This window comes from Gambusia affinis, linkage group LG11 (assembly GCF_019740435.1).
Source record: "Gambusia affinis linkage group LG11, SWU_Gaff_1.0, whole genome shotgun sequence".
In the NCBI taxonomy this organism is placed as follows: domain Eukaryota; kingdom Metazoa; phylum Chordata; class Actinopteri; order Cyprinodontiformes; family Poeciliidae; genus Gambusia; species Gambusia affinis.
In genome coordinates, this window is record NC_057878.1 from 5,205,216 (window position 1) to 5,232,402 (window position 27,187).

The following is a 27,187-nucleotide window of genomic DNA, read 5'->3' on the forward strand; positions in this document are numbered from 1 at the left end:
TTAACTATTAATTTGAGCTAAAATAATAAAAAAACAAGTCAACAATAATTAAATTTTACTGTAGAATTATTTTTTGTTTGTTTTTGATTTTTTTTGTTGGGAATTTGTCGTGTTTTATTTTTATTTTTTCAGTTTCGAAAGTTCAATATGATGACGTATTAGGGCCATTGCTGATAGAAAAAAGATAAATAAATTCCTGTGGAAAAACTACAAAGCATGTGAAAATAAAAATAATAATTCAACAATTATTGAAATAACTATTCAATCATAAATTTTTACTGCAGTAGTTGTTGCTTTTTCAGTTTTGAAAGCTCAAATCTGTAATAGGGTTAATGCAGAAAGAAAAAAGAGAAATAAATTTTCACCCAAAACCGTGAAAATTTCTGAGATACAAAGGTCAAAAATTTCCAAGAAAAAAGTGACATTTTTAGATTAATCTCAGAAACTTTCAAAAACAGAACTGTTGATTTCTGAAGTGCAAATCAAAATGTCAAACTTTTTTCAAAATTTCTGAGTTTTTCCAGCACATTTTTTACTTTTAAAATTCAGAAAATATCCCGTTTTTTTTTAAATCAAAAATGTATAAAATTAAACTAAAAATGTATGGGGTTTTTTTCTCTCTTGACTTTCAAAACTCTTAAATTTCCTTGTTTTCTTGAAAATTTCTGCGTTTCCTCAGCAGAAATTTACTCCCTTTTTTTCCTACCTACACGTCCCCAATACTCTGTCGTAACAAATAGGCCAATGATTTACTTAAGAGTATTTTCTAGCTGCACTGAGTTGCCAGAAAGACAAACCAAAACTGTACACTGTAACAAATTGCTGTATAAAAACGGCCAAAACTGAACAGTATCATACTGTTTCTATTGAAAACGGTACTGCACCGTGAAAAACAATGCATTCTGGGCAATTATTACTGTTTTTAATAAAATACTGTAATATACTGTGAGTAGCATTGCATTTTGGGATTGATGTTAGATTCAACGGCAAGGAGACTCTCTTTAAACAGAATGCTACTGTATTTCACAAGAAGACACGTTGTTGTGACATGTGGAAGCAACCTCTAGAATTTTCTTTACAAGGACTATCCATTTGAATCCTGCATTTTATGAGCCAATCCGGTAAGTTGGAGCATAATTTATTTGTTAGATGATGTTGTCATACAGTTGTCATTTTTAAGCAGACTGTACTGCTTAAAGTTACTAAGCTAACTTAGTTAACTTAGTAGCTAACTAAGTTAGCTTAGTTAATCTTTCATGCTGTAATAAGGAAGCTAGCATAACATTTTTTGATATATCTTGTAGATAAGAAGGTAATTAATTAAAGTAATCCGTTTTCATTGTTACTTAGTTATTTGCCTGTAGAAACTTCTTTTTTTTTTTAAGATTTAGTTCATACGTTCTTAGGTTGTCAGTAGAAATGTTAAGAAAGATGACCTAACTGGAGAATGAATAAAGATGGCCATAACTTTGCAAAGAAAAACAAAACTCATTGTGGTTTAAGATTTTCACGACAATACGATACAATAACATGCAGATGACACAAGGTTTTGATTTATTTGTATTGCATGAAACACAATATCTTTAAATGAATGTTGTTTTAGAAATAATGGTAAAGGTAATTTGTAGAAGTCGCAATACTTGTTATAATTTTTTTAATTTTATTTTTCAGGTGGAAAAGACCATGTGACTGCTGGGCACTGGATGATCAGTCTTGAGAGCCATATTGTATGTGAGGGCATTCAACCAACCTTTGTGACCGAGCTTGCTGCACTGTTTTCAATGTACTACACCTACAATATCAAGAAGAGGCTGCATGTACACTTGAATTCATCCAGAGGTAAGGTTTGTGTCCGCCTGTCCGTCCCCCCCTTTTCCCACCTAACACACCTTAAACCCTAACTCCTTAAGCATCATATGCTAATCTGAAATTACTGCATTTTCAGGCCCTTTCTTGATATCAACCCTGAAAGAGGGACCAAGGCCAGCTGTGGCAAGATCGTCTCCAAGAGGACAGGAAATACTGTTCAAAAGAAGTTGGTCACTGTCAACCCCCGTGTTTCAACTCTGCCAAAAAACCTCATGGACTTGGTGGAATTTCTATAGGTTAGTGATAACTTTCTAACCACGCTTTAAATATGGTATCCCATCCGCCAATAAACAAACAAACAAACAAAAAACTATACAGGCATGAAGGCAACTTATCCCTGAACAAGAGTGTTCTTGAGAGATTTTTTTTGGTTTAAAGGTCAGCATAATCTTAGACATCTCTTTTAATTTATAGCATAAATTTTGTTAAGGGTCCCACTTTCTGTTCTTCAGATATAATTTGTAATTTTGACTGTACAGGCACAATGTTTAACTTATCTTGGCAGTGTGTTGTCAAATATTGTTTCATTGTTTTATCATTTGAAGTGGGAGCTCTGATTTTGCCCTAAAGGAAATTCAAGTCTAAATGTTTCATTAAAATTTTTATCAAACTAAAATTTGCAATTTTTTTCTATGCTTTAGATTGAAAGTTAAATGTTTCATTTGTTTTATGTTGCATCATATTGTTCCTCACTTTCACTAAAAGTAGTATTTTGTATTGAAAAAGTAGTGTGCTGAGTTGTACAATGCATTATTTCATAATTTCTTTCATACTTATTTTATTTCAGACTAATCAAAAGGCCACAATTCATGCTTTATTCAAAAACTCTTTAAATCAGTTATTAAGAAATTTATTTTACAAAATAGATGGGGATTTTCTAACTGTTTTTCCAGAATACGACTTACTTTGGACAGTTTACCCAAAACATATTTGTAGAAAAGGTTTAGGTTTAAGGCACACATACGTTGTCGTTTCAAAACCTTCTTCTTTATTATGTGGCCCACTAAAGACTGTGTATGAGTCAATGTTTGAGTTGGTGCTTTTTTTTCCCAAATAAATGTTGGTTGACATGATGGAACTTACATTTTCTAAGTGTTTTTTTTTTTATGTTTCTATTTTGTATTGGAAATTTACAGTAGTAAGCTGTATGTGAATTCAACAGTATGATACCATAGAAAAACTGTAATATACTGGCAACACAGCTGCCAGTAATCTACTGTAAATCTGATAAAAACAGCAATGTGCTGTAATCAAAAGATTTCTTTTGTGACAGTAATATACTGTAAAGTTGATTACAGTAAGGGTACTGTATTTTTACAGTATAATGCTGGCAACCCTGCTGCCAGCATTATACTGTAAAAATACAGGGCAATTTGTTACAGTGTAGCCAACTGTGAAAGACCCACCTTCATAATTACGAGATACTATTTTTTTTCACAAGAGTGGCTTAACGTTGAATATCATAAAATAATAAAAAGTAAAAACAGATGACAGAGCAGTGCAACATCTATCTGATTCAGATTTTAAAAGTGAAACAGTTGAAACAACATTAAATAAAGCAAACAATCTTCTGACTCTAGTTGCATTAGGAAGAGCGTGCAACAGTTTATGAAACTAATAATTGCAGAAATATAGATTTTCAATTTCCCTGAATATTGTAAAACCATCAAACAGAAACACATAGCAGGAAATGGCCTGAATAATAAGATCCAGGTGGGATTGTCTGCAGGTTGCAGCTCCATATTTTTGCTAATGTTTTTTGGGGGGGGGTTTATGCAGGAGGATCTTGGGTAAAAAGTTTTTTGCAAAAGTTGAAATGATGTCTTAAATGTCCGTGTGAGGCCAGATGAAGATCTAAAAAGTTGCACACTTTGTTGACCCAAGTGGGCAGTTAGGTTTTCCACAAGAACAGAAAAAAAAAGACAAGCTTAACAGTTTTACTCTAACAGAAATGGATGAAAGAAGCAAGAGAACCGGTACTAGACTGGCTTTAGTGACTGCAAACTTTCACCAAACAGAAAAACAACTATTGATCATTTTAATTCAATGATAACATTGTGCAGTCTTCCCATATGCTCTGATCAGCTTCCCTTCTGAAGAACACCATCCCCACAGCATGACACTACCGCCATCATGCTTCATGATGGGGGTAGTTCATAATCATTTTTATATGCTTGTAAAAAAATAAACAAATACGTTTCACTAAAGCCATTTGACAGGTCACAACAGCCATTTTGTGTGGATAGGTTACATAAAACCCTTTCAAAGTTGCCGTATTTTACGCCAGTTTTCTGACCAAGATGAAAGATACTCCTGAAGACCAAAGAAAGATTTAAAAGGTTTATTGATACAATGGTTCTGAATATTGTGAAAGTCTTGGTTAGTTGTCTACGGTGGAGATGAAGATCCTGGATCTTATTGTGAGGTTTAACGTTAGAGCGAAGCATCCAGAAGACTGGAGGACAAGGAGGAAGTTAGATTCAGGAAAACAAGACGTGGAATTTCTTCTGGAAAGAACTCAGAGGATTATAGTTACCAGAGATAGTAAAACCGGATGGCCCAGTCATGTGACTGAAACCCAGCCGTTGCTGGGTTTGACCCCATTTTACTCTCCTGTCAACAAAGATTTCATCTATGGTCACACTGGTGGAGTCCTGCTGACCAAAACTCAAGGTCTTTCTCATCTTGTCTATGCCAGTAATGTCACAAACAGCCTTTGCACTAAAATTGATCAAATACGCCTTGATTCCATTTGGGGGAAAAAAATCCCATCTTAATAGGAAAAATGTTATGATCAATAGACTAAGCTCTGGTGGTTTCAATATTCTGGACTTTATTCCTGTACATTCTACATTCAAAGTTAGGTAGATCCAAAGATATTTGAAAAAAAATCCTAATTCAATGTGACATTGGATTCCTACACAAGTCTTTAAATCCTAGACATTTTATTAAGATGTAACTACAAAATAGAAAAGCTCCCTGTTCATTTGTCTAGCTTCCATAAACAACTACTTTTATCCTGGACATTGGCTTATAAACATAACTTTTCCCCCATAACTGTTTTATTTGGAATAACCAAAATATTTGCATCAAGCATAAATCCCTATTTCTTAAGAACTGGGTGGATAATGATATTCTATCTGTAAAACAATTGTTTAATGAGGATGGTCAACTGTTTAATTATGGTGAAGTTCTTTGTAAATATAATCTCCCTGTGACTCCTAAAGATTTTGCTGTTGTTTTGATGCTATTCCAGCAGGTTTGAAATCTCTTATATCAACCTCAGGCAGAGGTCGGCCATACCTACCTAACAAATACATTAAAGCTATAAATCAGCTGAACTTCAATTTTATCTGGTAAAATCGAGTCCACTACTTAAAGAAAGCAAATGTGTTTAAGATGGAGGTTTACAAGCTATTGACTTTGAGTGTTTAAATGCGGTCTTAATGGTAAATTGTCTGAAATCTTTTCTTATGAATGGAAATAGTATCTGGTATTGTCTCCCCAAAGGTTTGTTTAAAAAGATTGGTTGCATAGATTTTGTTCTTAGATGCGACTTTGGTGTGGACTGACATCCTGTTAAGTTATCTGCCTTTCACAAGCAGGTTTTGTTGCGTTGGAAACTAATGTACACACACAACTTTACTCCTCACCAAACTCCCATCTGGAATAACAGATACGTGTTACACAGGAATAGGTCTCTGTATTTGAATCACTGGAAGGTATTTGGTCCATAAGACATTTACTTAATAACAGTGGAGATTGGTTGTCTTATGACAAATTTTGCTTGTTGTACAATTTGAACTGCTTGTACTCAATTTAACACAGTGAAGAACTCTATCCCCACTGCAGTCAAATATCTGGTTCAAAATATAAATATTCACTCAGCTAACCTTCAGTTACCTGCTCTTTAACTGGTCGGACTTACCCTTTTGGACAGAAGTAACTCTAACAAACGAATGCGTCAGCATCTAACTAATTTTATATTTCCTGTCCGACCAAATAAAACTCCATTTTAAATTGGTTTTCTGATTCAGAGGTTAATAAGTGGAGAACTGCTGACTTTAAATACCCTCTAAGGCTAAAAAAAGTTCATTTTAAAATTGGCAATTTTTCCAAGACAAAGATTCAACTTTGATGCTAATAGCTGTACCTTTTGTGACAGCGACATTGAAACAACACATCATCTCTTTTTCTATCGTGTGCAAACTGGAACATTTTGGAGAAACTTCTTGGATCTCAACAAAACGTTCCCTACATCATCCCTTAAAAAGAGAGGATATAATATTTGGAACCACCCACAGGGACAGAAAAACAGACTTCAATCTTAACAATCTGTTGATCTTCGTGAAATTCTTCATCTACTCCAGTAAACGGGGAAAAAAGAACCCCTAATTTTTCACCCTTTAAAAAACCTTCAACCACTTCAGAACCTTAAAACTGGTGAAAAACGAGCCTGGGATGCAGCTCTATAACAATCTGAATTTATTTGAGAACTAATGCCCCTTTGTCTTTTTCTGATTGTTTTTGTCATTCTGCTATCCCTCTGTTTGATGTCCGACAAATTGTATTTTTATTTTACATTTTTTACTGTTGTCTTACAATTATATGTGTGCCTTAAGCCTGTAAGACTTAATTTCTTCATCTATGTGCATGCCACGTGATATTGTACAATTGTTCAAAGTGTTTAATTTTTAAAAAAAAGGGTTTCAGTCACGTTACTGTTCTCCAAGTCACGTGACTGAAACCCAACATCATATCCTAAATATACACGTATTTTTTTCGAGATGCCTTGTTTGTTCCAGCCTATTTAAGGCATTAGCTTACTGGTTGTGATCAATTTTGCTTTGCTTTGAACCGGAGAAATCCACTTCCGGCCCTCCATCTGAATTTCATGTGTCATCTGGGTCACGTGACTGAAACCCAGCAATTGATGGGTTTCAGTCACGTGACTGCGTCATCCAGGTCACATGTCTGAAATCCAACAATAAGAGTCCCCGGTAGTATTTCCCGGTTCTCTTTGAATGTTGGAAGGAGATGCCTGAAGGAGCCTAAAAAGCCTGTGACGGTTTGAACTGGCTGAAATCTGTGACTTGCAAAACGTGCTGAAGAAGCTGCTGACTTGTGGGAAGGGGTTTAAATTGGCTGGGGTCTTTTGACCAAACAGAAGACAAGGAAAGTTCTGAAGAGGATCCAGCTCCCTTGACATCTTCCCCCACCACCTCCGCACAGATGGCAAGAAAGGAAGACTCCGCTCCCTCGAGATCGCCACGTACCATCTCCAAAAAGAGGAAGAGGAATGAGGACCCTTCTACACCACCATCTCTTGCCACTGCCTCCAAAAAGAGGAAGGGTAACCCTTCATTAACAATTCTTGCCACTATCACCAAAAAGATGTTGGCATGTCTGGCCACCATCTCCAAAAAAAGGCAGAGAAAGGACAATCCTTCTCCACTGGTATCTGTCTGCCACATTGCCAAGAAGAGGCCAACGGAGGAGAGTGCTGAGGAGGTCCTAGACCTTTCACAAAAAAATAGTTTCAGTAAAGTGCTTACCCCTAGCTGTAACTTCTCATGTGGCCCAGACCCGGTGGCTGAAGCTCTTCTGCACCTGGAGGGCTCCCCATGTCATCAGGGAGGTGTCACAAAAGACCCGGCGCCCCCAACTCCGACCCTCTGCATCTCAAGAAAGAGGCCAAGAGAGGACACTGCTGAGGAGGATCACCGTAACAAGAAGATGGATTGTGAGAAGGTCCTTGGAAATGAGCAGTCCTCTTCATGGTTTATTCCCTCAGTTCCTCGAATCAGCATCTCAGGACTAGAAGATACTAGAGAGGACTGTGACGAACCAATGCCGTCAACATCTGGCCTTTGCCCAGGCAGCCGGAGAAGAGGACGGAGCTTCCGACGTTCCTGGTTCAGACCTCCTTACAGTTATAGTGACTCGGATTAAAATTGTGATCTCTGGGGGGCGAAGAGCTAATTCCCCACAAGGACACACTTAAATGTCAGGAGATCATTGCTTTAATGACTTATTCTTTTGAAACTTATGGCTTTAAAACAGGACTGGTGATGTCTTAGGTAGCGCCTTGCGCCTGGACTTTTGTTTACACCACTGCTGGATTTTGTTTTTTTGAGTGACCACTTTTCCACCAGCCCGACTCGGCTCTGTAGGGGGGTATAGCACCCCGCCTCCAGGAGCCATGTGCTGTGTGCTTCGTTACTACGCGACCTGACGCGAGTTGTTTTTCTGATACTAAAGAAGAAGAGATACCTGAGCTTTTTTTTTTCCTTTTTTCTTTTAAAAAAAAAAAATATAATATAGCCTTCTGAGACTTAAAATGCGCCGGTGGGAGGAATGCTGCGATGTGGCGAGGAGGACAGCTGATCTCCGCAGACCATCGTGGTTCCTCTTGCAGCCTCAGAGTTCCTGGATGCCTCATCAGTGTCCGTCTTCCTGACCGCCAGTCGGTGTTTACCTTCAGAGACCTTCACCTTTCTCTGAGCTAGGATCACATCAGCCCAATGTGCTGATGGAACATTTTTAATTAAAATAAATGTGGCTGATGTTCTTACAGAGTTGAAGTGCATTAACAATCTGTTGCATTTAGCTCCTCAATACATTTAATTGTGATGAAACTGATGTTCAAGTTATACTGAGAACAAATAAAGCTGTGTTCTTTCTTATTTGACTGGTTCTAGTTTTAATCAAATTATTTATGTTTTCACATTTTGGTCACTAAGAATTAACTGGGGACTTAAAAGTTTAAACTCAGTCTTATTTATCACTTATTGAGGTCACAGGTTTTGGGACACATTTTCTCACTTTCTTACATTTAAACATTTTCCAAGAAGACAGATAAATGGTGAGTGGATAGAATGATGTACAAAGTAGAAACTAACAAATATGATTTGTGGAATGAATGACTGAAATACACTATGAAAATATTTAACTTGCAGAATCCTGATAATAAAACTTCATTTATGAACTGAATGATTAGATTGCCTCTAGACACAATAGAATTGAGAGTTAAGTAGTAATCATACTATGGAAACAACTAAAAAGATCTGAACAAACAAGAAACTTGAGTAACTCAAGGGATTTCTCACATTGGAGAATGAACCGTTTGACTTTAGCCGACTAAATTTAACCTTACCAAAGTTTTGCCTTAGAGTAAACAGGTACTGAGTTTGAGGCGTGAGTCAGATGCCTTCAACCGTTTGCTAAACCTAGACTCTGGCATTCCTCACTGTAATCAGACTTAAAAAAAAGTTCACGTGAACATGACTTGATTATCATCAACTTGTTGTCTGTATTCATCTTAATCAAGCGGCAGAAACCTTTGGATTGAAAAAAGTGCTCTAAGTTATTTAAGTTGAATCCATGCAACTACTAAAATAAAAAGTGAACTATTTGAAAGTGGTGAGGATTTTGGGTGGTAAAAGTTGAACATTTTAACATGCCCAGACATGACGGCATTTCTGCTCAAGCAAACGTAAAACTTTTGAACAGTACAAATATGTCAAACCATGTGCTTTTAATGTATTAGGAAATATATTGCCACTGTTGTAGGCAGAAGGGACAAAAAAAGAAATTTTGCTGAGAATAAGATTTTGGGTGAGTTTTTAAGAATATTGTTTACCATGAAAAAATCTTGACCAAACAGCTTATTCGCATATAACTTTTAATGTCAAGATATCTTTACTATTTTGTTTATGTACAACCAAATGCATAAAAAAACACATTTAAAAACAAAATTGATGAAGTTATTTTAGGATTGCAATACTTTTACTTTTAGGATTGCAGTAATTGAATCTTTAGAGGGAAAATTGGTTTGCATAAATTTAAGTAAATGCAACTTGTTTTTCCTGCTTTGTGTGGGGGACCAGTTGCTGGGGACTTTACATTAAAGAACACCTCTCCCCTTCCATTAAAATATGATTCTGTTCTCTTTCCTATGAATGTTTTGTATTGTTATTAAAAAGCACTGTGTTTCATTGTCTATGTTAAACTGAACACTCATATATATGTTGGTAACTATTCTGGCTGAGAGTGAAATGAGTTTAAAAAGGGATCAGTTTTGATCAGGCGCTTAGGGCAGCCTTGGGTCCTAAGTTTCAGAGTTGAAGAACGTAAGCGCAGTAGAACATAGCAGCCACAGCGTGACGCATGTCTGATTTATGAAGGCTGTTTGTATTTTCAGGTTAGCTGAAGTAGTGAAAAAGTTACCCGAAGGCATTGTATGTTTGTGACATGAAGTTGGAAGACAAAATATACGTTGCTGTATTAATAACGGAAATATGATTATTTCAATCGAGACAGCTAAGCTAAGTTTCTGTGTTGAAGAACGTAAACTCACTAGAACATAGCAGCCGTAGCCATTCAACATTTATGAATATTGTTTGTATTTTCAGAAAAAAAAGCCCAGTAAAGGAAATTTACAACCACCGCATGTCTCGACATCACTTTTTTTCGAGTGTGCAACATTAGCTAGCAATTTGCCAGTTAGCTCCCCAGTCTGAACTTATGGACAATGTCTTGATTCAGTCCAATCTTCCATCCTGTACTCTGATATTGCACTACATCCACTCTGTCTTCATCATGCTTTGAATGCAGTATCTGGTTTCTCTTACTTTAATCTGCCAAACTTGCACCTGACATGTATGTTAGCCTTTTGATGCCCGCCCTGTGAAGCAGTGCTTCACTATCTCCTTCATGGTTGTTTCAGGAGATAAGATTAAAAGGTTCTAAACTTTAGTCTAGAAAATATTACATTTATTTACTTTCATCAATTTAGTTACATCTACTAACGCAGCTTAAAATATAAAAGTTTCACTTAACTTTACATTTCAAAGAACCCTTTAAAGCGAAAGAGCCCTTTAAAGAGTGTATTCTAAGTTTTATTGATCCCAGTGCTGGAGCCGTGGAACCAAACAAGCAGCCCTCTTCTCATCAAAGCCTAAATTGAGGTATTAAGAAGTTGGATAATGTTCAGGTTGGCACATTAACACTGCTTGTCGACCTCTGCAGATGTCCACTCAAGGGTTCACAATACCAAATTATTATTTTCTTTTCAGTTGTGGAACATTTAAAACTCCCCATATTGTTTCATTACTCCTAAATTATTTGCTTACTTAAACAACCCACTCTAAGGAGGAAATTGTTCCCTGGATTTAGGAAACTAAAACTACATCAAAATCCTGCCTTATGCAATGATAATGACTTCTCTACAACTTCCTATAACCTATGTTTCCAAGCAAAACCCCAAGGTTTAAAAAGCCTAATCTCTTCATTAGATCCTTTGTTATTTTAGATTTCACAATTTATGTTTAAGGTTACTCCACTAGTATGAGTTATCTCTATTGTCAGATGGACCACAAAACAAACCTACTCCCCCCTTCATAAACGTCCTCTCACCTCTTGGAGGGGGATGATCTTACGGCAGGAAAGAGAGCTGATAAGGATTTCAAGAGAAACTTCTAATTCTTCTGCTGCTTCATTAGGATTTAGAACTTGTATCATGAGATATGTTTTAGTTTCATCTAATTTTAAAATTTGGGAGTCTTCTGTCGCTTTACTTCTAAAGTTGCAACTCTTCTTTATCATGCACTAATGTTTTGCCAGGGGGGCTTCAGTTAGATCTGGTGGGGATAGGAGTTGCAGCTTCTCGCTGTAGCTTCTGCCTGTTCTCCTCTGCCTGTTCCCTATGGCAGTGGTTTTGAAAGCTCCCTCTTCGTGGCCTCTGTCTTGAAATCCCGTCTTCATCAAAGCAAAGGTTGAGCTTTCGGACTCAACTGCTGGAAAGGTTTCCTTACCAGCCGGTGAAGGACCAAAATGAAAATCGTACTCAGAGAAGCAAGCTTCCCCAACTGGCAAGGAAGGCCCCTCTGAAACGTCCCCAGCCCGGGAAGGTTCAAAATGACATGTGGAGTCCTCCAGGTGCAGAAAAGCTTCAGCCACCGGGTCTGGGCCACATGAGAAGTGAAAGCTAGGGTTCAGTACCTTACCGACATTGAATACACCTACGATTTTAACATATAAACTATTGGAGATACAAGAGCTGGTTTACTTTACCTGACTTGGGATTTTCTTTTTTGTTTAAATATAATTCTTAATCTTTTATTTCTGGCCACTCATTTGTTTGTCCACTATTCTTTTCTCATGTGTTTTTTGTCCTTTATCTCTTTTTCATGCAGCTCTCCATGTCCTGTTAGTTCCTCCCAGCTTAGATCAGTTTAATCTGTTCCTTTAGACTCCGTGGGAACAGAATGAATGTGAGAAGAGATTCTGTATTTGAGGCAATTTTTAAAACATAAAAGATGATCAAACTTTAATGTTTTCTTGTTTGTACCAGGCTTCATGCCAAAGAGTTTAAATATCATAAAAAAGGAAATCAAATGATTGTCCTGCTGCTCTAAAACAGATATTTATCATCTCAAATGATCCAAATCTGATATCTGAATAAAACCAAAGCAGTGGCGGCAAAAAAAGCTTTTATTGAATTTGCTTACAACTTAATGTTATTTCACTCTATGATCAGATTGATTACTTTACATGCTTTCAAAATCAAGTTAAAATTTCACACAAATATAAAACAGAATGCAATAAGGCCAAAAATACATGTTTTATTATATCATAATACATAGAAATAACCTGACACTGCAAAATAAATATTACATTCTTTAATATCTTCCTCCTGCTTCCTGTCTTGTAAATAAACACCATGATTTTCACACTGTTGTGAGACTTTTCTTTAGCATTGTGATGACTGTGAAATATAAACTTAATCTTTAAGTGTACACATTTGTTCAATTTTTACTCTTCAGAAACCAACAAAATATGTTTTTGCACTGAGCGGGAGCCACAATGATCTTTTGTAATTCCATCAGATTATGCAGCATATCTTCTTCATTCCAAACATTACATACTCATTATTACATAAAAACATGCTACCATGACTTTTGTTTTGAACAATAACAGTTTCTGCACAGAGCAAATGAGTTGCACACATTCTTCAACAGGTTGAGTCCAGGAACAAGTTCATCATCATCATCCTCTCCTGTCTGCAGCCAAACAGAATCTCATCCTCCTCTGACCCACAGCTTTCCTGTCGAACCTCAGATGTTCCATCTTCCACCTCAGTCATGGACTCTTCTGCTTCCACAAGTTTGTCTTCAACCACATCAGGAGACGCTGCTGCTCCCTTTGCCTCCACCTCCAACGTTTCTGTATCTAGAAGTCAGGTGAAGAAGCAGCCGGAGAGACTGAACAGGAACGAGGCTGCAGGTCCAGATGGTTTCAGTCCCAGAGTCCCTCTGTGGGATTCTGCAGCATCTCTTCAACCTTTGCCTGACCCAAGAAGAGGTTCCGTTGTTGTGATTGACATCCTGCCTGGTTCGGTACCAAAGAAAAGTCATAACGACTGTAGATCTGCAGCCACTTGCTGCAGATCTTGAAGTCTGCTGCTGAGAGTGTCATCTCTTCTGCTATCATCTGTTGGTGCAGCAGCATCAGAGCCAGGAACCTCAAAAGGCTCAACAATCTGATAAAGAAGGCTGGATTGGTTCTGGTTCTGGTTCTGTTCTGGAGACGACTGTGGAACCTCTGGAGATGAAGCAAAGAAGGATTCTTCATAAGAGTCAAGAAAGCTATGGACGACTCTGACCATCCTCTTCATGAGTCTGTATGGGGAAAACAGAGTATCATCAGTCAGAGGGTTCTTCAGGTTTGCTGCAACACAGACTGCTCATGCTTGGTTTGTTATTGAAGGACGTACTTCACATGGTCCTTCTTTATTCTGTGTCCTCAGGTTCCCCCGGTTACATCAGGAAACTTCATCTCAGGATTTCCAGCAGGATTTTCTGTGTCCCTTCAGTCCTCTGTGTCTTCTCTCTCCTGATTGGTCCAGTGCTGCTGGTGATGCTGGAGAATCAACACATGATCAGACACACATTCCTTAATCTCTGTCTGAATAACAGATGATTGAAAGAGACTTTCTCATCAAGTCATCATGTCCTCACCTTTTCCACAATCTGTTACAGCCAGTAGATCAGCAGGTGGAGCAGGTCTTCTTCTTTAATTGTTGGTCAACTCATGTCAAATGACACGAGTTGATGTAGAAATGAAATAAAGAGAAAAGACAACAGGGTTAACAAACAGAATATAAGTGGACAATAAAGAACAATTCTGAAATTTGACATCAATTTCATCCATATTTAAAATTGCTAGCCAGGTTAAAAAAGGTTTTTACTTTTTTTGTCAACAGGGTTCTCTTATCTTCCTCCGTCTGACTGGTGGTGTTGAAGGTGGAGGTTAACAGGATGAGGAGATCCAACCTGCAATGATCAGAGACATTATTGATCTGCCACCAGTATCATGTGAAGGTGGAAAGCAAAAACTTACAAGCAGTGTGAAAAACAAGGGATCCAGAAGGCAGGAACCACATGGACAACGATGAAAGGATCCAGCGATGAGCAGCTAAAACCTGAAAGATTAAAAACTGGGAGACTGGATTAGTAGAGGAACAGGACAGAATAATTTACTATATTGGAGAGCAGCGTGTTGGGAAGCACCACTATTACACCCTGAAACATGGGGGAGCTGAGAGGAAAACACAAAGAAGAAGAAAAGCCCCAGCGCAAGACGCTACCTAAGGCTTCCTCAGGCTAACTAGAAACCCATTGACTTTAATAACAAAACATGAGAGGAATGATGACGTCCTAAAGTGACTTCCCAAACAGGTCTTCAGTTTTTATGGATCCCAATCTAATCAGAGTCACCTGACAAGTCGTAGTGAGGTCTAAACCAAACATGTCTGGAACTCTCTCTTGCTGTAATTCCACTAGAGGTTGAAGGTATTGCTTCCTCTTCTGCTTCCTCTTCAGTATCCATCCCGAAACGGAAGTCAGGGGACGAACAATTTGAATCTGGAAAGTGTGTTGATGATGGACTGACAAGGGGAGACAGAATGGGATCCTCACATGGCATCCATGGTAAGAGACCGAAAACACTGGGTGACAAAATGGGATCTTCACAGTGAGTCAATGTTGAGGGACTGAGGACGGGGGATGAGAAAACAGGACTTTTACAGGAGGGACTGAGGATAGGGGATGACAGTCCAGGATCCTCACATGACATCAAAGGTGAGAGACAGAGGACAGGTGGTAACAGCAGGATCTTCATATTCCATCTCTTGGGAGGGAAGGACTGGACAATAGACTTGATGGCAAGCTCCAATTCAGTAACAGTCTGCCTAGACCTCTTGGCTGGGGGCTGCTCTTCATCATCACTGTTCTTTCTCCTCTTCCCGTTTATACCAGTCACAGATGTCACATGAGCCGCGTCCTCTTTCAAACCTACCTGATGACTAGGTTGTGATGGTGGGTCGTCATCCTTCGCAGCATCCACCTTCTTCGTTGTTCTCTCAGTGGGGCTGGAAGTCAAAGAAGCCCTGTCCTCTTCCAAACCAACCTGAGGATGTTGCAAGGTACCAATAGGACTGGACTTCTCTGGACGCAAAATGGGCTCTTCCTGTTTGTCAAGTCCAGATGGGAATTCAAGACAAGTAGAAGGAGCCATGTCTTCTTGGGGCTTCTGAGCCACCCCAATGTCTTGTATATATTTGAAATTACGGGGAAGAATCTCAGGCAGCTGCAATGCAACATTGGCAAGGACCACTGGGCTACTGTCACCGGAGCCCAGCTGATCAACCGTCGATTTCAGACGTTCCAATGCCTGTTCAAGCACGCCGATGCCCCACAGGAATTTAATGTTTGGTTGAACGACCTGGACAACCCGAAATCGGGATCTAAAGTCCTGGTCTCCATTACCTACCTCATCTTCACTGGAGCTGGTAGAAGAGCTACCAGTGGAGCTAGAAGAAGAGCTACCAGTGGAGCTAGAAGAAGACCTACCACTGGAGCTAGAAGAAGAGCTACCAGTGGAGCTGGTAGAAGAGCTACCAGTGGAGCTAGAAGAAGAGCTACCAGTGGAGCTAGAAGAAGAGCTACCAGTGGAGCTAGAAGAAGAGCTACCGGTGGTGCTGGTAGAACAGTCCTCAGACTGTGGAGGTGAACTATACCTCAACTCCTCTCCATGGTCTTCAGAAACCATGTTCGCTCCATTTAAACACAACTTACCGTCTTCCTTACCATTATCTGGAAGTCCCTCCAACATCGGGGATCCATCCGCTGGAAGCTCCATGGTATGGGCTGTGAAGAAAAAAAACAAAGCAAAAAGCTATAATAATGTATCTTGTAAAAATCACAAAAGTCCAAAGCAATGTTTAGAGGGAACACTGAAATACCAACAATACAATAACCCAGGTTTGTGACTGTTTGTTTTTCTTGAATATATTTAATTAACAATATTAATGCTATGCTAGATGTGATTATACAACAAGAACGGGAATTAAGAGATTAAATAAATAAACTTATCTTTAGTCACAGAAAATAACAAAAAACACAATTTTACATAAAACCCAGAACAAACTCTAAAACTCAATGATCAAACACGTATAGACCATCACCACTCAGACAAACAAACTTGCAGCTTCATCTTGGTACCAATCAATCATTAAACACAATAAATCAAATTTAGATTTATTGGTAATTCATTCCTAGCCATAAACTCTTAAACATTTGTAAACATAAATTAAAGAGCTATACACTGTGTTTATGACTTTTTAAAGGCTAATGAAACACTTGTAGTCTTAGATTGTGCCATTAGTGTGAATCAAATAAAACCCTGCAACAAGTTACTCAGTTTCTATAACAACCCATCCTCACAAATCTGTGATGCTACAGATACATTTTATCATTCTTAATAATAGCCAGGATAAGATACGTGATACATTCATTACTATTATACTTCAATCACTGCTTACACAACTTTAATACTTTAAAACCATCAAAGTTTTAAAAAAAAATGTTTCCAATAGCATTTATAAATGACCAAAATCTTAATTGCAGATAATCAAACTAAAGTTATCACAGCCACAGCTACTCTGACACCCCATCAGTAATACCTTTATACTCCCACATTTAGCCTACAGCAGAAATGTACGTTGTTGAGACGCTTATCCAGGGTTGCACGTGTACTCATGCACATACAGCTGTATTTCACACATAGTATGTTTCATTTATGCACAGAGAGCTTTTGGAGGAATGGAACTTGACCTTGCATGTTTCACTTTCAAACAAAAGGCTTTCAGTAGAAGTGAAACTTAAGCTGACACCATGATATCATGGCATTCCTTAGCTGACGTAGTTCATCAGACGACCAATAAGGCGTGTCTTAGATATAAAGAATGGATCGTCCGTTTTTGATCAGATGCTGTTTAGTCCCGGTGTATTCACGTCACAACCAATTAGCCTGTGAGGGTAAGCGTCTCTTTCTTTTTAGCGCTAAAAAGAATAAAATAAGTAAAGTCTGATTATTTGTGTTTGACTGATTTTCTGCACGTGTGATCACATGCTTCCGATTCATCGATAGTATATTTGGTTCAACAACTTGGTAGCGCAGAGGATGGTTACATGTTGACACACGTGCAGAGTTGTGCAGATTTGGCCAGCCGTTTGGGCTGCTGCGGCCTGGCCGGACAGTGTAACAGCGTTGGGCCCAAAAATCTAGTAAGGAAGTTTTTCCTTGAACGCATTTGCACTGTCTGTTGTGGGGCTGCCTAAAAGTTAAAATATCAGCCGTAATAGTTTAGGAAGAGTCAATAGAGCAAGCTGATTTGAATTGTCAGCTGTGTGTACGTTCATGTGTGTGCGTGCAAAGTAATGAAATAGAAATAAAAAGAGATGAAATAGAAATAAAAAGAGATGAAATAGAAATAAAAAGAGATGTTTGCTGGATTGGCTTATTAGTGAGAGGTGGCCGTCTCCCCCTTGTGCCACTCACACAGGTGTGTGAGTGCGTCGGACGCGACCAAGGTTTTGGCTGGGTTTTTGTCGGTTTTTAGATCCCGGAGAAGTGACTAAGCTCCAAAAATAAACGCGTAGCCAATCCGAGCCAGCTCAAGAGAGCTGACCGCAGAGTAAAAGAAAAAGTTGATTACGATAGAGTTGATCGTGATCTGTGCCTAGGACAGCCTGGGACAAAAGTTGATTACGATAGAGTTGATCGTGATCTGTGCCTAGGACAGCCTGGGACAAAAGTTGATTACGATAGAGTTGATCGTGATCTGTGCCTAGGACAGCCTGGGACAAAAGTTGATTACGATAGAGTTGATCGTGATCTGTGCCTAGGACAGCCTGGGACAAAAGTTGATTGCGATAGAATTGATCGCGATCTGTGCCTGGGACGGCCTGGGACAAAAAAGTTGATTGCGATAAAGTTGATCGCGACCTGTGCCTGGGACAAAAAAGTTGATTGCGATAAAGTTGATCGCGACCTGTGCCTGGGACGAAAAGTTGATTGCGATAAAGTTGATCGCGACCTGTGCCTGGGACAAAAAGTTGATTGCGATAAAGTTGATCGCGACCTGTGCCTGGGACGAAAAGTTGATTGCGACAAAGCTGATCGCGATCTGAGCCTGGGACGAAGTATAACTGAAAAGAGAATAAGAGATTTCTTCTGTGTGGGAAGAAAATAAAGACGTTTTCTTTGTGGGAAGACGAATATGAGTTAGAATAAAAGAGAACGTCCAGGGCTCAAAGCGGGGATCCTTTTAAGTGTTCTCTGTCTGTTTGTCAGCTCCGCCGCCGAGCGGAGTGCGTGTGTGTCAGCTGTGGGTGTGTGAGAGCTGCAGACGTTTTTGCTCTCATGTGTTCTGGTGCTGGTGAACTGTAATTTAAACACGGTTAAACACGACAAAACAAACCGTGTTTAAGTTATCAAGTGTGTGTCGTCCCGCCGCCGTGCGGACAGTTAAAGAGGTTTGACTTTGTCTGTGGTGTTGTCTCGTCGCCGTACGAGCAGGTGCCGCCGTGCCCACTAAACAAAACATAAGGTGATTTCTGAATTTGCAAAATGGAGAGTGACTCCAGGGATGAGGGTTACGACTCAAAGTGGGGCACAGGCCCTTGGGTGACTCTCGGGGAACAAATAGACGGACTAATAACTTATCTGGCGGAGCAAGATGAATTTCAAAATAAAGGGGAAGAACAAAAATAAAAAATAAAAACAGAGACCTCCGCCGTGTGTGTGAGTAATAAATTATAACAAAAAAAAAAAAAAAAGGCAGGGAGGAGAGAAGAGGTGATTCTTGCTCCAGGCATGGCAGACGAGGTCGACAGGAAGAAATTTGATTTAAAAGGGGGTATAGGACCTTTGTTTATGGTTGGTGAGCAAATAGAGGGAATAACTAGCATAACTAGAAGAAAATCTACAATCACTAAAATTTCAGCAAAAGATCTAACAAAATTTATGCTACTAAATTTCACCAACTTAAAATTATCAGAGTCTAAGCTAATAATGATTTGTAAACTTTCTCTCCTTTATTAAAAAAGAAAAGAAGGAATATTCGTAATACATGCTAGTTTGAAATTAAATTGAACAGTTTTAAGGGCTGAAAATAATTGAGACTGAAGTGTTTATATACCATAAAGTATTTGTTGCATTTAAACTGAACAGTTAATTTAGAATTTCATTCTATAAATGAATTTACATTTTATTACAATGGGTGAAGTGCTCTAGCAGCAGGTAGTTCAGTTACTGCTGGATTCTAACATATGTCTGACATAGTTTTAATAACAATAAATGAATACATGAATGAATAAATAATAAATAAAAATGTGCGCATTACCTAAAAACAGGAACCTGACAACTAAAAGATAAATATTAACATATTAAATATGTTAACTAATATTGGAAATTTCATGAAGCTTCAATAAAATTGATAATTTGAGCATAGGACAACAAGAAAAGCAGACTGAAAATTTGTGACTAACTGAAAATCAGATAAATATTTATGTTTCTGTTTGTGCCGCTTTGGTTGATGAAAATTAGTGTGATTATGAGAACAAACAAACTGTACTCAAGCACTGAGTAACTGATGAAGTTATTAATTATTTAATAAATAATAATTATAAAAAGATGTCTACTGCTATAAAATAAAAGATTAAAGGAAACTTTGATTTAAATAACTGGTTACTTCAAACTGATGATTGTGAATATAAATAACATTTTCTAGACTAAAGTTTAAACTAGGTTTGACTGATTGATTGATGATTATTAAATTCATAAAGACATATTGAATTAGAGGATTTTAGATTTGGTTTAATTTTAGGACGGTAATTTTTGTTTAAAAAGTGTAAAAACCCAAGAAAAAAACAATGTTCTGCAGAGGAGCGAACTTTGGGTTGTGTCATCTGTCAGGAATCAGACAGAAGTGTTCCACCTTGATGAATTTGACAACATCTACATGTAAGATTTCTGATTAATTGCCTCTTTGTTAACAAGTCTCCTACAAACAATGTCACTACCAGGTAAAACTAATAATTTTTAAGCGTGCCATGCACACCACAGGACAGGATGAAGCTCTATAAGGGACATAGGTCAGCTGATCAAATGTTAAAATAACAAAAGCAGCAACAGGATAACATAGAACTGGAATCCTCTTAAATTAAGATAAAAAAGAGCAAACAATAGATAAAATTGTTCTAGCTGACATGCAGGCAAATGCTCCAATAGCAAGATCACAAATGAGAATAATTAAAAGAGGCAACACTGTATAATAATAAAATTATTCAATTAAAAAAAAAACAGAAAGAGGCAGGACTTTTTACTAAAAGAGGCTGAAGACAAAACAGGCAGACTGCAGAGACAGAACTCAGGCAAAATGAAAACTATTGGGTTCCTGACAGGGACAATAACATAAAATAATATTTTTTTTAAAAAGGGTCATTGCCACCAGCTCTGAACACACTAGCATAAAAATACAGACTTGACTATTTTCGTTTTGGGCAAAATCAAGAACATGAATGCTCTTAAAGGGCCAGTTGTACCAGAATGTATTGATAAAAGCCATTCACAAACTGTTAAAATATCACGCATTTCTTAAATATCATTGAATTTTGTGATTTTTGCAATAAAAGTGTTTGTGGTAGCAATTTGGAAATATTTGCACTTATTTATGACGGTAAATTTGACTTTTTATTACTGCTGTACAGGTCATATAATGGGAAATCAATTAGGTTTGAGGCAGCTGTTTAGTTCAAGTAAGGAAGTTTCACATTTTTATTAAAACTGCAAAACTCCCAATTATTTGCTCAGAAAAGTGCAGGGATTTGTTGATTTTGGTGAATTTCCCTGATAATTCTAAAAGAAACTGGAGCGACTGATTGATATAATTTGGCAGTAAACGGATAGAACTGCATTAATTTGATTGATGACATAATATTTAAGCACACTTAGTGTTTAGTTTAGAATCTGGAGGGCCGCACAAACCCACAGCGGGCTGGATTTGGCCCACAGGCCTTCAGTTTGACACGTGTTCTAAGCGGATATATCCCTAATTAATATCACAGAAGGTACTTTGACAGTCAAGGGGGAACTGCTACCCCACAAAACTTCAGGAGTCCACACTGGGAATAGAACCCCGACTTGGACTGTATTAGATCAAACCCCATCATCACCAAATCCATGTTTGGTCCCAACTAAATGACATTATATCTAGAAACCTGGCTCAGAAAATCTACAGTTAATCTTAAAGGTCCATGCACAAACTTAATTGAAATGTTTAAAGAAGCAGTTTTAAAAGGCGTCCCTGAATATGTTATGCAGTCTATAAAACACAATCAATGATCTCGCAGGGTGTGAACATGTGAGATGGAAAAGACACCTGCTTCATCACCTCTTAAAGGCGCAGGACGAATAAAAATAAAAAACAGTCTTGAGGGCTTAGGCACTCAGGCTGAAACTCAATTGCAGGAAGCAAAACAAAATTACATTACTTAAATAATAATAATAAAAAAAATAAAAAAAAACAAGAACAATTGATGTTTGCAGCAGCATATTAACAAAATAAATCTACACAGGTTAAAATTCCAAATTACTTGCAAAACACTAATCAAACTGGGGGGGGGGACTGGTTCCTCCTCCTGCTTTTCTTTTATATCCTCAAACAGATACAGAGCGTTTCCTCGTGGGACGGGGATGGCGTTTGGCTGGATGTGGATGGGGGCCATGGGGCAAGGTCACGGAGCACGAGGCCAAGGGCCAAAGGAACTTGACGTGCTACCAGTGCAGACATTTTGGACACTGGGCCAAACACTGTGTGAACATACCAAAGACTGCCAGGTTTGATCCCCAACAATCCTTATGTGATTCCTGGACATTGCTTTCAGGGAATACTGAGGCCACACAGAACATCTACTGAAACACTGCTGAGGACCCCGGAGACAATGTGGGTACAGCAGACCCCATGTTGTCTGCAACAGTGGAAGGAAAACACACAGACTTCCTGGTTGACACCAGAGCCCACATTCCACTCTGAACTCTGCTCCTCCTTTTCTCTGACATCAAGAACTGTGTCTTTAACAGGGTTCTCATGGACTGAACAGAGTCTGCTATTCACGATGCCTCTGACCTTCACCTTGGGTAATCAGAATATGAAACATTCTTTTGTAAGTTTTCCTACGACTCCCATGAATTTACTTGAGCGAGCTTTGCTGATAAAGATGGCAGCAACAATCATGTGCTCGGCTGATGGAGTAATTGTTGCTTTTCCTGATGGCACCTCCCTTCTTTGTGGAAATTTCCAAACAGAAGGACAGTATCTGATCCAGCCAGTGGTGTCTGAGTTTGCTGACATCTATTGGGGACTTTTAACAAATTTACCCTACAGCAGCCTAATGTCAACGTTCTTGGCCTGGAAGCCCTGGCTCCTGTGTCTCCGCTTCTGTGTTCCTCCTCCGGGTCCACCACCGTGACCCTGTTCTGCGACAGAGACGCCTCTGAATGGTACCAGGAACCTTTCCTTTCCACTTTGAAGGAAACAACCTGGCAGGTAAAAGTCTCGGACATTTATGTAGCTCCTGTTGGTGTAGCTGCTGCTGTCTCTTTCGCAAAAAAAACAATCAGAATGGTATTAAATGTCTCACATTTCTCTCTGTTTGCACCCTGAGCACCAAGTGAAAAAATTGGGCGTGATGATGAAACGTTCCCTGGCAGCCACAGATTCGATTGCCACAGCAGCACTAGGTTTGTTTTCCTCCCATACTCATTACATGTAATATCTGTCATTCAGGGTCTGATCACATAATAAGTCTTAAAGGAAAATGTACTGCAATTTTCCATAAATCAGTGACCTTAGACATTCTGATGAGGCTCCTTGGTTTGTAAAAGTAACAATCTTCAAACATATTTGTCAGCATATCTACATTTCTTAATTAAATGGTTTTCTTTATATTGTTTGGTAAGATATTCGATTTAATCTGTCATATTTCCATTAACTGTAAGCATAAAATTATTGTCATTACTAGACTTAAAGACTTTAGTTATGTGTTTCACTTTTGAACTGATTTACTAAAATAAATTAACATTTAATATGCAATGCATAAAAATATTTTTAACGTTGAATGTTCCCTCATAATGGAATCGATTTTAGTTTAACCAGGTTTTGCAAGATATTTTGCAGGACTGCCCACTAGACCTTTTGCTTGCTGCACCAGTAACAGAGACCTGCGTTAAAGCCACCTCTCTGGTTTTGCAGTGCCTGCGTCAAACAGATTTTAAGGTCAGTAAAAGCAGATTGCTCGAAAACAGGCTAAGTTTCTGGGTAGAATAATTTCAGCAGGAACGACTGGCATGTCCCCATGGAACAAGCTTTTGTCTCTCCAACAACACATGGCTTGGCTGCAGAGCTCTCCATCCCTGAATACATTTTACAGTTCTTTGAGGATATTTCTGGAACAAAACTGACTGTTTTGTTTCAGAAAAAGGGGGAGGAAAAGGGCATCACCCTTGTACACAACAGGCAGCTGGGATACCTGCTGCCTGATACAAAAACTGAACACATAGTCATGGGACATTCACTGAGTTTCACCATGACAGCGTTGAGGCAACAAACACTTTCCAAAGTCCTGAAAGCTCCAAACATTTCATTCACACACCAAGACATAAATATGGCAGACTGTTTTTCAGAAGGAGAACCACACGTGTGTGCAGACCTGGTGGCAAAGACAGACAAGGTAACACCAGGACTTCAGCAGCTCCTCTGCTGGGACCAGAGGTGAGACAGTTCTTTACAGATGGTTGTTGTTTCAGAAACAACACACAAGGGTTAAGAGCCTGGAAGAGGTGGTAAGATGCCAAAAGGGGGCGCCACCTGAAGAGAAAAACGTGAAACAAATGGGTGCTGGAGGGGCCCAGATGGCAGGTTAATTCTGCCTCCTGGGAAAATAGGAGAGCTGCTCCAAGAAGCTCACAGGGTTGGATATGTTGGGACGAAGCAGATGATGCACAATCTTAAAGAGTGGTGGCACCCCCAAATGATCCACATGGTGAAACATTTTGTTAAGAATTGTTCGGTGTGCGGACAGTTCAACCCTAAGAAAACTTTGAACCCACATCAGGGACAGTTTCCTCCAGTCACATGTCCAGGGAAAGAAATTGTGTTGGATTTTACTGACATGATAAACCCGGTGCAAGACAAAAATATTTGCTGATTTGTGTTGATGCTTTCACAGGATGGCCTGAAGCCTGGCCAGCAACAGCAGAAGATAGTGAAATCATCATAAAATGTCTAATCAATCATTACCTCCCAAGGCAAAGCAGAATGAATGAATCAAAATTTAAAACAAAATTGGCTAAGGTTTGTGCACAAACAAAATTAAATTGGGTCGATACATTACACAGGAACCAACTTGTGGTTAGACTGATTAACTGCAACAGCACGATAATATCAAATGTCTAACTGTGTGGCCTGCACAGCTGGACGACCCAGAATCTATACTGAACCTGCTTCTTTGATTCCATCTGACATTTGGGGTTTTAACTGCATGTTTAATATGACTAAGTTTCAACAGCCCTCTAGATGTGACACTTTAACAGCTTTATTTCCAGTAATCAACAGCGGAGCCCGGATGGTGCCGCTATTCCAGTTAAAGATAACTATGTCTATTTCAATTTTACAACAGGTAACGCAGTGTGGGCGGATCCCTGAAAGTTGGTGTAACATCACATTCCCACAGCACTTAATAGGCTAGAGATGGGATATTTTATCTATGCAGGGGTAATAAACTAATTGAGAGAACATAGACTGGTGTGACAGGTGTCTGTGCTATGGTGAAACTTAGAGCCTGTGTCATCATGGTAGGTGAACAACAACCTCTGAATCACAGCATCTTTTCACAGGTCAAGAGCAGCGCAACTGTGGAGCTGCAACTTTCCAGATTTTAAATGTAAAAAGTCCAATCCTTTCTCGGTGTGCCTGGATGAAAATGAGGCATCTGGACACACGTAGAAACTGGTTGACATCAACAGATACTAGACGACACAATTTTGAATTAAGTTTGCAGATCTCATTAAAACAAATTAATCCTGTTGACTTCTTACGATTTGGCCAGTATCATTGCATTGTGTTAAGACTGAATTTTTATCTAAAACATTGATTGCCAAGTTTAAAATGTGTTTTCATTTTGTTCACTAAACATATTTCTTTCAGATGGTAAGTTTGTATCCCTTTATGACCACTAACTACTTTTATATTTTGAACTTAAAGATTTCACCTCTCGAGTACTAAAAGGGATCTTAACAATACTTTGTTTAGGATTTTATTTGTCAGTGTTATATCTAACATTTAATCATTTATCTTATTCTCATTAAGTTTTGGCTCATAAGCTTTCATATTGACTAACATTTTATTCATCTTGCATTATTCAATTTATAGTTTACCGGCATTCACAGTATTAACCTCACATTGTAGTCTATTTACATTTTATTGTTTGTTCACGTTTCACTAATTTAAAAAAAATTAATAATAATAATATAAGAAACAGATTTCAAATGCCGGCTTCAATTTCTAATATTTATTTTTAAATTTACTCCTTTAACTCATTAATTTCATTTTATTGTGCAATTCAAACCGGTTCCACATTGATAGGGTTTGCTAGAAGACATTGCCTTGATTAAACTTTGTAGATCGCATTACAACTCAATACTACTGAATTCTAATGAATTTTCTAGAATAATTACATTGTACTTCTACTGAATTTTTGCCAATAACACTGATTTGCATTTTTTCGATGGTGTTTGTTTCTTATTCTGTTGATTACACATGGTTTTCATCTAAAAAAAGGGATCTGAAAATTTCTTTGTTTACGTTTAAAATTTTCAAGCATCATCTAACAAATATTCATTTTAAGGTTTATCTTCTTGACTTTTGGTTTAAAAAATCAAAATTTTCACTAATGTTTATTCATTTCTCATTTTAAATTTATTTTTAAATGAAATCTAATGTTTTATTATTTTCTTCATTTTGCATTTCTTTTCAGGTATTAAATAACATTTTATTCATTTTACATTTCAGTCCATGAAAATTTTGACAATTGATGACATTCACATTATTTTGAAAAAAATATATATATATATTTCATTTATTTATTTTTTATTTATTAGCTGAATGTTCTTTGTTAGCCTGTAAGAGGAACACTGTGGTTTCTTCCCGCCGCCCAGGGCCAGGGGGCGCTCTGTTCGATTTTTACCCCATAAGAATGAAATGAAATGACAACAACAAACATCGTAATGGGCCCGGGGAGTTTTCCGAACAGTGGGCAGTGTTTCCTCAGGATGTGTGATGCTCCCCAAGCTGTTTGATGTTCTATTTGTGGTCTCTTAGAGACCAAAAGGGGGAGTTGTTGAGACGCTTATCCAGGGTTGCACGTGTACTCATGCACATACAGCTGTATTTCACACATAGTATGTTTCATTTATGCACAGAGAGCTTTTGGAGGAATGGAACTTGACCTTGCATGTTTCACTTTCAAACAAAAGGCTTTCAGTAGAAGTGAAACTTAAGCTGACACCATGATATCATGGCATTCCTTAGCTGACGTAGTTCATCAGACGACCAATAAGGCGTGTCTTAGATATAAAGAATGGATCGTCCGTTTTTGATGAGATGCTGTTCAGTCCCGGTGTATTCACGTCACAACCAATTAGCCTGTGAGGGTAAGCGTCTCTTTCTTTTTAGCGCTAAAAAGAATAAAATAAGTAAAGTCTGATTATTTGTGTTTGACTGATTTTCTGCACGTGTGATCACATGCTTCCGATTCATCGATAGTATATTTGGTTCAACAACATCTATAAAATTAAAACTTTATACATGTACATCTTTTAAAGTAGGGATCTACATAATCAGGCCGACATTAGT

The 27,187-nt window shown here is 38.2% G+C and overlaps 3 long non-coding RNA genes across 3 annotated transcripts; 2 read left to right on the forward strand and 1 right to left on the reverse strand.

Moving 5' to 3' along the window:
* The first annotated feature begins 983 nt into the window (after positions 1-983).
* Positions 984-2,070, forward strand: LOC122839916. The gene is made up of 3 exons (XR_006372143.1): positions 984-1,121; positions 1,672-1,839; positions 1,946-2,070. It is a non-coding gene; the product is annotated as an uncharacterized LOC122839916 (long non-coding RNA).
* An 11,398-nt stretch (positions 2,071-13,468) lies between these two features.
* LOC122839694 lies at positions 13,469-15,004 on the reverse strand. The gene is made up of 5 exons (XR_006372091.1): positions 14,272-15,004; positions 14,120-14,204; positions 13,890-13,959; positions 13,646-13,791; positions 13,469-13,550 (listed from the first exon to the last, which is right to left on the reverse strand). It is a non-coding gene; the product is annotated as an uncharacterized LOC122839694 (long non-coding RNA).
* A 7,736-nt stretch (positions 15,005-22,740) lies between these two features.
* On the forward strand, positions 22,741-24,705 carry LOC122839606. The gene is made up of 2 exons (XR_006372073.1): positions 22,741-22,822; positions 22,941-24,705. It is a non-coding gene; the product is annotated as an uncharacterized LOC122839606 (long non-coding RNA).
* Positions 24,706-27,187: the final 2,482 nt, after the last annotated feature.